The sequence below is a fragment of the Aristolochia californica genome, unplaced genomic scaffold (assembly GCF_029961685.1).
Source record: "Aristolochia californica isolate CCGP_79_NKW_82.1479 unplaced genomic scaffold, dmAriCali1.0.hap1 SCAF_4, whole genome shotgun sequence".
NCBI lineage: Eukaryota > Viridiplantae > Streptophyta > Magnoliopsida > Piperales > Aristolochiaceae > Aristolochia > Aristolochia californica.
In genome coordinates this window covers 18,263,623-18,275,643 of record NW_027182103.1, presented here as the reverse complement: position 1 = coordinate 18,275,643, position 12,021 = coordinate 18,263,623, and positions in this window count along the sequence as shown.

Sequence of the window (12,021 nt, the reverse complement as noted above, 5' to 3'; positions counted from 1 at the left end):
TCAATTAAAAATCCCCCGCCTCCCCCATTTTCAGACGTTTACAAAACCTTATTTATAAAAAAAAAAGAGTTTAGAAACCCTAAAAATTAGAGACAATTTTTGGAATTATCTCTCTCTATATTTGTGCGTTGTGCATTTCCATTTTAGATGTATACTTTTTTCTTAAATCAAAACTTGAGTTTTCAATTTCCTTCATCTTGCAAAGAAAAAAAAAGATAAACGGAAAAATAGATCACAACAAAATTAAAATTTTAGAGTTTATGTATGGAAAGAATTTAAAGCAATATAAAATGTAAGAAAAAAAATTTATTCACACACCACAACTGAAGACAAAAGTTTTGATATCCAAGTTTGGGAAATTCCACTAGTTCAACCCTATGAGCTAGGAATTTTATAAAGAAGAGATTTTTCTACATATGTTTTAAAAACTGGATATGCAAGCTTGAAACATGTTAAATATGCAAAGGACCTATGGATCCAAGCCTTTTAAAGAGAATAACATTAAATTTTCAAGTGAACATGTGGTGGGAAATTTACCCAAGTCAAACCAAGCCATTATTTTGCCCATTTAAAAAAAGCTGACCTACAGATTATAGATGATTGTAAAGTGATTTATCATCTGTAACGGGCAATATTTTTGTAAGGAATGACATATGGATTGGGAGTCAACACTCAATTAAAAAGCCGTCGCCTCCCCCTTTTCCCGACGATTGCAGAATCTGGGATATAAAAACTAAAAAGAGTTTACATTGCCTAAAAATTACAAACACGTTTTGGAATTATCTCTCATTAAATTTGTGCATTGAACATTTCCATTTTAGATGTATACTTTTTTGTTCAATCGAAACTTGAGTTTTCCCTTTCCGTTCTTCTCGTAAACAAAAAAAAGAGAAAAAAGGCAAATAGATCTCAACAAAATGAAACTTTTAAAGTTTTTGTATGAAAAGAATTTAAAGCGATAAACAAATGTAAGTAAAAAAAATTTATTCACACCCCACAAATGAACACAAAAGTTTTGTTATCCAAGTTTGGGTAATTCCACTAGTTCAACCCTAGTAGCTCGGAATTTTATAAGAAAGAGATTTTCGACACATGTTTTAAAAAATGGATAAGCATTCTTGAAACATGTTAAAGATTCAAATGACCTATGGATCCAAACCTTTGAAAGAGAATAACATTAAATTCTCAAGTGAACGTGTGGTGGGATATTTACCCGAGTCAAACAAGCCATTATTTTGCCCATTTAAAAAAAACTAACCTAACGATTATAGAAGATTGTAAAGTGATTTATCATGCGTAAAAGGGCTATATTTTTGTAAGGAATGACTTATGGATTTTGAGTCAACACTCAGTTAAAACTCCCCCACCTCCCCCTTTTCCCGACGATTCTAGAATCTAATTTATAAAAACTAAAAAGAGTTTACAATCCCTAAAAATTACAGACATTTTTTGGAATTATCTCACTCTACATTTGTGCATTGTGCATTTTATTTTTAGATGAATTTTTTTTAAAATCAATCCTTGATTTTTCACTTTCCCTTCATCTCGTAAAAAAAAAAAGAGATAAAAGGCAAATAGATCACAAGAAAATGAAAATTTTAGAGTTTATGTATCGAAGAATTTAAAACAATAAAAAATGTAAGTAAAGAAAATTTATTTACACACCACAAATGAACACATAATTTTTGTTATCCAAGTTTGGGAAATTCTATTAGTTCAACAGTAATAGCTCGGAATTTTATAAGAAAGAGATTTTTCTACACAAGTTTTCAAAAAAAAGATATGCATGCTTGAAACATGTTAAATATGCAAATTACCTATGGATCCAAACCTTTTAAAGAGAATAACATTAAATTCTCAAGTGAATGTGCGGTGGGATATTTACCCGAGTCAAACAAGCCATTATTTTGTGCATTTACAAAAAGCTGACCTAACGATCATAGATGATTGTGAAGTGATTTATCATGTGTATATATTTTTGTAAGGAATGAGTTATTTATTGGGATTCAAAACTCAATTATAAATACCCCGCCTCCCCCTTTTCTCGACGAAAGCAGAAGCTGATATATAAATACTAAAAAAAGCTTACAATCCCTAAAAATTATTAACACTTTGAGGAATTATCTCTCTATAAATTTTTGCATTGTGCATTTCCATTTTACATGTATACGTTTTTCCTAAATCAAAACTTGAGTTTTCACTTTCCCTTCATCTCGCAAACTAAAAAAAGAGATAAAAGGCAAATAGATCACAACAAAATGAAAATTTTAGAGCTTATGTATAGAAAGAATTTAAAGAAATAACCTAATGAAATTAAATAAAATTTATTCACAAGCCACAAATGAATACAAAACTTTTTTTTATCCTAGTTTGGGAAATTCCACTATTTCAAGCCTAATAGCTTGGAATTTTAAAAGAAAGAGATTTTTCTACATATGTTTTAAAAAAAGTATAAGCATGTTTGAAACACGTTAAAGACCTATGGATCCAAACCTTTTAAAGAGAATAACATTAAATTCTCAAGTGAACGTGCGGTGGGATATTAACATGAGTCAAACAACCCAATATTTTTTCCATTTACAAAAAGCTGACCTAACGATCATATATGATTGTAATGTGATTTATCATGTGTTACGGGCTATATTTTTTTAAGGAACAACTTATGGATTGGGAGTCTACACTCAGTTAAAAATCCCTTGCCTCCCCCTTTTACCGACAATTGTTGAACCTGATATATAATAACAAAAAAAAGTTTACAATCGCTAAAAATTACAAACATTTTTTGTAATTATCTCTCTCTACATTTGTGCATTGTGCATTTCCATTTTAGATTTATACTTTTTTCTTAAATCAAAAGTTGAGTTTTCACTTCCCTTCATCTAGTAAACAAAAAAAAAAGATAAAAGGCAAATAGATCACAACAAAATGAAAATTTTAGAGTTTACGTATGGAAAGAATTTAAATCAATAAAAAAATATAAATAATGAAAATTTATTCACACTCCACAAATGAACACAAAACTTTTGTTATCCAAGTTTGGAAAATTCCACTAGTTCAACCCAAATAGCTTGGAATTTTATAACAAAGAGATTTTTCTACACATGTATTAATAAATGGATAAGCATTCTTAAAACTTGTTAAAGATGCAAATGACCTACGGATCTAAACCTTTTAATGAGAATAACATTAAATTCTTAAGTGAACGTGTTGTGACTTAGTTACCTGAGTCAAACAAGCCATGATTTTGCCCATTTACAAAAAGTTGACCTAACGATCATAGATGATTGTAAAGTGATTTATCTTGTGTAAAGGGCTATAGTTTTTTTAAGGAATGACTTATGGATTGGGAGTCAACACTCAGTGAAAAATCCCCCACCTCCCCCTTTTACCAACGATTGTTGAACCTGATGTATAAAAACTAAAAAGAGTTTACAATCCCTAAACACTACAGACCCTTTTTGGAATTATCTCTCTCTACATTTGTGCATTGTGCATTTCCATTTCAGATGTATACTTTTTTCTTAAATCTAAACTTGAGTTTTCACTTTCCCTTCATTTCGTAAACAAAGAAAAAAAGATATAAGGCAGATAGATCATAACAAAATGAAAATTTTAGAGTTTATGTATGGAAATAATTTAAGGTAATAAACAAATGTTAGTAAAAAAAATTATTCACACACCACAAATGAACAAGAAAATGATTTGTTATCCAACTTTGGGTAATTCCATTAGTTCAACCCTAATAGCTCGGAATTTTTAAGAAAGAGTTTTTTAATCATATGTTTTAAAAAATGGATATGCATGCTTGAAACATGTTAAAGATGCAAATGACCTATGAATCCAAACCTTTTAAAGAGAATAACATTAAATTCTCAAGTGAACGTGCGGTGGGATATTTACCCGTGTCAAACAAACCGTAATTTTGCCAATTTACAAAAAGCTGACCTACCGATTATAGATGATTGTAAAGTGATTTGTCATGTGTAACTGGCAATATTTTTTTAAGGAATGACATATGGATTGGGAGTCAACACTCAGTTAAATATCCCCCGCCTCCCCCTTTTCCCGACGATAGCAGAATCTGAAATATAAGAACTAAAAAGAGTTTGCAATGCCTAAAAGTTACAGACACTTTTTGGAATTATCTCTCATTACATTTGTGCATTGTGCATTTCCATTTTAGATGTATAGTTTTTTCTAAAATCAAAACTTGAGTTTTCACTTTCCCTTCATCTCTTAAACAAAGAAAAGTGATAAAAGGCAAATAGAACAGAAGAAAATGAAAATTATAGAGTTTATGTATGAAAGGAATTTACAGCAATAAACAAATGAAAGTAAAGAAAATTTATTCACACACCACAAATGAACACAAAAGTTTTTTTATCCAAGTTCGAAAAATTCCACTATTTCAAGGCTAATAGCTCGTAATTTTATAAGAAAGAGATTTTTCTACATATGTTTTAAAAAATGGATATGCATGCTTGAAACACGTTAAAGATGAAAATGACCTATGGATCCAAACCTTTTAAAGAGAATAACATTAAATTCTCAAGTGAACATACAGTGGGATATTTTCCCTAGTCCAACAAGCCAATATTTTTCCCATTTAAAAAAATCTGACCTAAATATCTTTTACGATTGTAATGTGATTTATCATGCGTTACGGGTTATATTTTTGTCAGGAATGACTTATGGATTGGGAGTCAACACTCAGTTAAAAATCCGTAGCCTCCCCCTTTTACCGACGTTTGCTGAACTTGATATATAAAAACTAAAAGAGTTAACAATCCCTAAAAATTACAAACCCTTTTCATAATTATCTCTCTCTACATTTGTGCATTGTGCATTTCCATTTTAGATGTATACCTTTTTCATAAATCAAAATTTGTGTTTTCACATTCCCTTCATCTCATAAACAAAAAAAAGAGATAAAAGGCAAATAGATCAAAACAAAAAGAAATTTTAGAGTTTATGTATAGAAAAATTTTAAGAAATAAACAAATGAAAGTAAAGTAAATATATTCACACACCACAAAAGAACACAAAAGTTTTTTATCCAAGTTTGGGAAATTCTACTATTTCAAACCCAATAGCTCGGAATTTTATAAGAAAGAGATTTTTCTACACTTGTTTGAAAAAATGGATATGCATGCTTGAAACATGTTAAAGATGCTAATGACCTATGGATCCAAACCTTTGAAAGAGAATAAAATTAAATTCTCAAGTCAACGTGCGGTGGGATATTTACTGGAGTCAAACAAGCCATTATTTTGCCCATTTACAAAAAGCTGACCTACCGATCATAAATGATAGTAAAGTGATTTATCATGCGTAACAGGCTATATTATTGTACGGAACGACTTATGGATTGGGAGTCCACACTTAGTTAAAAATCTCACACCTCCCCCTTTTCCCGATGATTGCTGAACCTGATATATAAAAATTAAAAAGAGTTTACATTCCCTAAAAATTACTGAAACTTTTTGGAATTATCTCTCTCTAAAATTGTGCATTGTGCATTTCCATTTTAGATGTATACTTTTTTATAAAATAAAAACTTGAGTTTTCACTTTCGGTTCAACTCGCAAATTAAAAAACTAGATTAAAGGCAAATAGATCACAAGAAAATGAAAATTTTAGAGTTCATGTACGGAAGAATTTAAAGCAATAAACAAATGTAAGTAAAGAAAATTTATTCACACACCACAAATGAACACAGAAGTTTTGTTATCCAAGTTTGGGAAATTCCTCTAGTTCAACCCTAATAGTTCGGAATTTTATGAGAAAGAGATTTTTCTATGCATGTTTTAAAAAATGGATATGCATGCTTGAAACATGTTAAAGATGTAAATGACCTATGGATCCAAATGTTTTAAAGAGAATAACATTAAATTCTCAAGTGAACGTGCGGTGGGATCTTTCCACGAGTCAAAGAAGCCATTATTTTGCCCATTTATAAAAAGCTAACCTAACGATCATAGATGATTGTAAAGTGACTTATCTTGCGTAACGGGCTTTATTTTTGTAAGGAATGACTTATGGATTGCAAGTCAACACTCAGTTAAAAATCCCCCGCCACCCCCTTTTCTCTTCGATTGCAAAACCTGATATATAAAAACTAAAAAGAGTTTACAATCACAAAAAAATACATTACACATTTTTTGTAAGGAAAGACTTATGGATTTCCACGTTAGATGTATACTTTTTTCTTAAGTCAAAACTTGAGTTTTTGCTTTCCCTTCATTTCGCAAACTAAAAAAAGAGATAAAAGGCAAATAGATCACAACAGAATGACAATTTTAGAGTTTATGTATGGAAAGAATTTAGAGAATTAAACAAATGTCAGTATAGAAAATTTATTCACACACCTCAAATGAACACAAAAGTTTTGTTATCCAAGCTTGGGTAATTCCACTAGTTCAACCCTAATATCTCGGAATTTTATTAGAAAGAGATTTTTCTACATATGTTTTAAAAAATTTATATGGATGTTTGAAACATGTTAAAGATGCAAATGACCTTTGGATCCAAACCTTTTAAAGAGAATAACCTTAAGTTCTCAAGTGAGTGTGCTGTGGGATATTTACTCAAGTCAAACAAGCCATTATTTTGCCCATTTACAAAACGCTGACTTAACAATCATAGATGATTGTAAAGTGACTTATCATGTGAAACGGGCTTCATTTCTATAAGGAATGACTTATGGATTGGGAGTCAATACTCAGTTAAAAATCCCCCGCCTCCCCCTTTTCTTGACGATTGCAGAACATGATATATAAAAACTAAAAGGAGTTTACAAACCCTAAAAATTACAAATACTTTTTGGAATTCTCTCTCTACATTTGTGCATTGTGAATTTCCATTTTAGATGTATACTTTTTTCTTAAATCAAAACATGAGTTTTCACTTTCCCTTCACCTTGCAAACAAAAAAAAAGAGATAAAAGGCAAATAGATAAAAAAACATTAAAATTTTAGAGTTTATGTATGGAAAAAATTTAAAGCAATAAACAAATGTAAGTAAAGAAAATTTATTCACACACCACAGATGAACACAAAAGTTTTGTTATGCAAGTTTGGGTAATTCCTCTAGTTTAACCCTAATAGCTCGGAGATTTTTCTACATATATTTTAAAAAATGGATATGCATGCTAGAAAAAAGTTAAAGATACAAATGACCTATGGTTCCAAACCTTTTAAAGAGAATAACATTAAATTCTCCAGTGAACGTGCGGCGGGATATTTACCCGAGTCAAACAAGAAATTTTTTTGCCCATTTACAAAAAACAGACATAACGATCATAGGTGATTATAGAGTGATTTATCATGCATAACCGGCTATTCTTTTGAAAGGAATGACTTATGGATTGGGAGTCAACACTCACTCAAAAATCCCCTGCCTCCCCCTTTTGTCGACGATTGCAGAACCTGATATATAAAAACTAAAAAGAGTTTACATTCCTGAAAAATTACAGATACATTTTGGAATAATCTCTATCTACATTTGTGCATTATACATTTCCATTTTAGATGTATACTTTTTTCTTAAATCAAAACTTGAGTGTTTACTTTCCCATCATCTCGCAAACAAAAAAAAGAGATAAACGGCAAATTGATAACAACAAAATGAAAATTTTAGTGTTACACAAAAGTTTTGTTATCCAAGTTTGGGTAATTCCACTAGTTCAACCCTAATAGTGCTGAATTTTATAAGAATGAAATTTTTACTCGAGTCAAAAGGGTCATTATTTTACCCTTTTTCAAAAAGTTGACCTAACGATCATAGATGAATGTAGAGTGATTTATCATGCGTAACCGGCTATATTTTTGAAAGGAATGACTTATGGATTCGGAGTCATGACTCAGTTAAAAATCCCCCACCTCCCACTTTTCCCGACAATTGCAAAACCTGATATTTAATAACTAAAAAGAATTTCCAAACCCTAAAAATTATACACACTTTTCGAAATTATCTCTCTCTTCATTTGTGCATTGTGCATTTCCATTTTAGATGTATACTTTTTTCTTAAATCAAAACATGGGTTGTTTCCTTCCCTTCATCTAGCAAACAAAAAAAAAGAGATAAAAGGCAAATAGATCACAAATAATATGAAAATTTTAGAGATTATGTATGGAAAGAATTTAAAGCAATAAACAAATGTAAGTAAAGAAAATTTATTCACACACCACAAATGAATAAAAAAAGTTTTGTTTTCCAAGTTTGGTTAATTCCAATGGTTCAACCCTAATAGCTCGGAATTTTATAAGAAAGAGATTTTTCTACATATGGTTTAAAAAGTGGATATGCATTCTTGAAACATTTTAAAGATGCAAATGACCTATAGATCCAAACCTTTTTAAAGAGAATAACAATAAATTCACAATTGAACGTGCGGTGGGATATTTACTCGAGTCAAATAAGCTATTATTTTTCCCATTTACAAAAAGCTGACCTAATGATCTTAGATGATTGTAGAGTGATTTATCATGCGTAACTGGCTATATTTTTGAAAGGAATGACTTATGGATTGGGAGTCAACACTCACTCAAAAATCCCCCGCGTCCCCCTTTTCCCGACGATTGCAGAACCTGATATATAAAAACTAAAAAGAGTTTACATTCCCTAAAAATTACAGACACTTTTTGGAATTATCTCTTTGTGCATTTGTGCATTGTGAATTTGCATTTTAGATGTATACTTTTTTCTACAATCAAAACATGATTTTTTACTTTCCCTTCATCTCGCAAACAAAAAAAAGAGATAAAAGGCAAATAGATCCCAAAAAAATAAAAATTTTAGAGATTATGTATGGAAAGAATTTAAAGCAATAAACAAATGTAAGTAAAGAAAATTTATTCACACACCAGAAATGAACAAAAAAGTTTTGTTTTCCAAGTTTGGTTAATTCCAATAGTTCAACCCTAATAGCTTGAAATTTTATAAGAAAGAATTTTTTTTCTACATATGGTTTAAAAAATGGATATGCATGCTTGAAACATTTTAAAGATGCAAATGACCTATAGATCCAAACATTTTTAAAGATAATAACATTAAATTTACAATTGAACGTGCGGTGGGTTATTTACTCAAGTCAAACAAGCCATTATTTTTCCCATTTACAAAAAGCTGACCTAACGATCATAGATGATTGTAGAGTGATTTATCATGCGTAACTGGCTATATTTTTGAAAGAAATGACTTATGGATTGGGAGTCAACACTCACTCCAAAATCCCCCGCCTCCCCCTTTTCCCGACGATTGCAGAACCTGATATATAAAAACTTAAAAGAGTTTACATTCCCTAAAAATTACATACACTTTTTGGAATTATCTGTCTGTGCATTTTTGCATTGTGAATTTGCATTTTAGATGTATACTTTTTTCTGCAATAGAAACTTGAGTTTTTACTTTCCCTTCATCTCGCAAACAAAAAAAAGAGATAATAGGCAAATAGATCATAATAAAATGAAATTTCTAGAGTTTATGAATGGAAAGAATTTACAACAATAAACAAATGTTGGTAAAGAAAATTTATTCACACACCACAAATGAACACAAAAGTTTTGTTATCCAAATTTTGGTAATTCCACTAGTTCAACCCTAATAGCGCGGAATTTTATAAGAAATAGATTTTTCTACATATGTTTTAAAAATTGGATGTGCATGCTTGAAACATGTACAAGATGCAAATGACCTATGAATCCAAACCTTTTAAAGAGAATAACATTAAATTCTCATGTGAACGTGTGGTGGGATATTTACTTGAGTCAAATAAGCCAATATTTTGCCCTTTTACAAAAAGCTGACCTAACGATCATAGATGATGGTGGAGTGATTTATCATGTGTAACCTGCTATATTTTTTATAGTAATGACTATTGGATTGGGAGTTAACACTGAGTTAACAATCCCCCACCTCCCCCTTTTCTCGACAATTGTAGAACCTGATATATAATAACTAAAAATATTTTTCAATCCCTAAAAATTATAGACCCTTTTTGGAATTATCTCTCTCAAAATTTTGGATTTGTTCATTTCCATTTTATATGTATACTTTTTTCTTAAATCAAAACTTGAGTTTTTACTTTCCCTTCATCTCGCAATCAAAAAAAAAAAAAGATAAAAGGCAAAAAGATCACAACAAAATTAAAATTTTAGACTTTATGTATGGAAAGAATTTATTGCAATAAACAAAAGTAAGTAAAGAAAATTTATTCACATACCACAAATGAACACAAAAGTTTGGGTTATTCCACTAGTTCAACCCAAATAGTGCGGAATTTTATAAGAAAGAGATTTATCTACATATTTTTAAAAAATGGATATGCATGCTTGAAACTTGTTAAAGAAGCAAATGACCTATGGATCCAAAACTTTTAAAGTGATTACATTAAATTCTCAAGTGAACGTGCGGAGGGATATTTACTTGAGTCAAACAAGCCATTATTTAACCCATTTACTAAAAGCTGACCTAACGATCATAGATGATTGTAATTTGATTTATCATGCATAACAAGCTATATTTTTTTAAGGAATGACCTATGGATTGGGAGTCAACACTCAGTTAAAAATCCACCGCCTCCCCATTTTCCCGACGATTACAGAACCTGATATATAAAAACTAAAATGAGTTTAAAATCCCTAAAAATTTCAAACACTTTTTGGAATTATCTCTCTCTATATTTTTGCATTGTGCTTTTCTAATTTAGATGTATACTTTTTTCTTTAATCAAAACTTGAGTTTTCACTTTCCCTTCATGTCGTAAACAAAAAAAAAGAGATAAAAGGCAAAAGATCACTACAAAATGAAAATTTTAGAGTTTATGTATGGAAAGAATTTAAAGCAATAAACAAATGTAAGTAAAGAAAATTCATTCACACACCACAAATGAACACAAAACTTTTGCTATCCAAGTTTGGGAAATTCCACTAGTTCAACCCTAATAGCTCGAAATTTTATAAGAAAAATATTTTTCTACACATGTTTTAAAAAATGGATAAGCATGCTTGAAATATGTTAAAGATGAAAATGACCTATGGATCCAAACCTTTTAAAGAGAATAACATTAAATTCTCAAGTGAACGTGCGGTGGGATATTTACCCGAGTCAAACATGCCATTATTTTACCCATTTATTAAAAGCTGACCTAACAATCATAAATAATTGTAAAGTGATTGATCATGCGTAATGGACTATATATTTGTAAGGAATGACTTCTGGATTGGGAGTCAACACTTAGTTAAAAATCCCTCGCCTCCCCCTTTTCCCGACGATTGCAAAACCTGATATATAAAAACTAAAAAGAGTTTACAATCCCTAAAAATTACAAACACTTTTTGGATTTATCTAACTCTACATTTATGCATTATGGATTTCCATTTTAGAAGGATACTTTTTTCTTAATTCAAAACTTGATTTTTCACTTTCCCTTCACCTCGTAAACTAAAAAAAACAGAGATAAAAGGTAAACAGATCACAACAAAATGAAAATTTTTGAGTTTATGTATGGAAAGAATTTAAAGCAACAAAAAAATGTAAATAAAGGAAATTTATTCACACACCACAAATCAACACAAAACTTTTCTTATCCTAGTTTGGGTAAATCCACTAGTTCAACCCTAATAACTAGGAATTTTAAAAGAAAGAGATTTTCTAAACATGTTTTAAAAAATAGATATGCATGCTTGATACATGTTAAAGAAGCAAATGACCTATGGATCCAAACCTTCTAAAGAGAATAAAATTAAATTCTAAAGTGAACGTGCGGTGGGATATTTTCCTGAGTCAAACAAGCCATTATTTTGCCAATTTACAAAAAGTTGAACTAACAATCATAGATGATTGTAAAGTGATTTATCATGTGTAACGGGCTATATTTTTGTAAGGAATGACTTATGTTTTGGGACTCAACACTCATTTAAAAATCCCCCACCTCCCCCTTTTCCTGACGATTGCGGAACCTTAAATATAAAAACTAAAAAGTGTTTACACTCCCTAAAAATTACAGACACTTTTTGGAAT